General features: G+C 35.9%; 1 protein-coding gene across 4 annotated transcripts in view; it reads left to right on the forward strand.

Annotated features, from left to right (window-relative positions):
* Window positions 1–1019, forward strand: part of GRM5 (glutamate metabotropic receptor 5) — a 282787-nt gene that overhangs the window by 237256 nt on the left and 44512 nt on the right. The gene's annotated exons all lie outside the window — the stretch shown is intronic.

A 1019-nucleotide genomic window follows, 5' to 3' on the forward strand; every position in this document is an offset into this window, starting at 1 on the left:
GAAAAGAAAATGAAAAGAAAATGAAAACGAAAAGAAAATGAAAAAAGAAAAACAAGATGCTAATATTTTGGTTTTGCTACCAACAGGATAGGGATTCTCAGCAACTTTGTGGCACTTCTGATTTGAAACAAGTGTTTTGCACTGCGATTAGGGCACTGCTGGAAATGTGTTATTGCACCATCTGGTCTCTCCTATCTTAAAGTGATAAACTGTCCCTGCGGTAACTCAAGAAAGCTCCAGGGAACCAGTGATTCATGAACTTCCACTGTAGAAATGGACTTCCTGAGTCTGGCTATTACTATCAGTCCACCAGCACTGTTCTCCTCAAAGGTCTTGGGAGAGACGCTATACATTGAGCCAATAGGTTTATTTAATTTGTCAGGTTTCTTTCCAGTATTACTCCTGGGATGTATGCATGGAACTAGTTTGCAGCTACTGGAGGGATAATTATTTTAGTTCCTGTGGTATGATGAGCATTGGCAATACTTTTGTTCATCTGCCCATAAAACTCTGAACTGACAGCTTTAACAAAGCAACCCTCAGAGGAGTGTTTTGATGTCCTGACAATGCTGAATAAAGACCCCACAAGGGATTTTGAGCTAACTTTTGAGTTAGTCTGTTTATCCTTGAACAAACTGTGTCTGTGAATCTCAGGAAAAAAATAAAAATTAAAAAAAAAAAAAAGTTTTTTAAACATGTATAAAACCAACCTGTTTATTTGGGTTTGTGTATGCATTATCTGAAATAAATTATGTCACTCTTGTGTTCACTTCTCTAACTTTGACAAGGTAGCTGAGTCTCAAGGTTGTGGGTACTTCTTTGTGCAGGATGGAAAGTAAGATATTATAAATCTAGGATAATCATATTTTTTTTTTTCTTCATAGCTATGTTATCATTCATTTCTGGAAATGAATTTTGGAAAGATTGGAGAAAGATTTGGAGTTTTGGAAAGATTCAAGACTCTCATGATAAGGAAAGATTTGGAGTTTTGGAAAGATTTAAGACTCTCATGATAAGGA

The sequence above is a fragment of the Oxyura jamaicensis genome, chromosome 1, assembly GCF_011077185.1.
Source record: "Oxyura jamaicensis isolate SHBP4307 breed ruddy duck chromosome 1, BPBGC_Ojam_1.0, whole genome shotgun sequence".
Taxonomy (NCBI): domain Eukaryota; kingdom Metazoa; phylum Chordata; class Aves; order Anseriformes; family Anatidae; genus Oxyura; species Oxyura jamaicensis.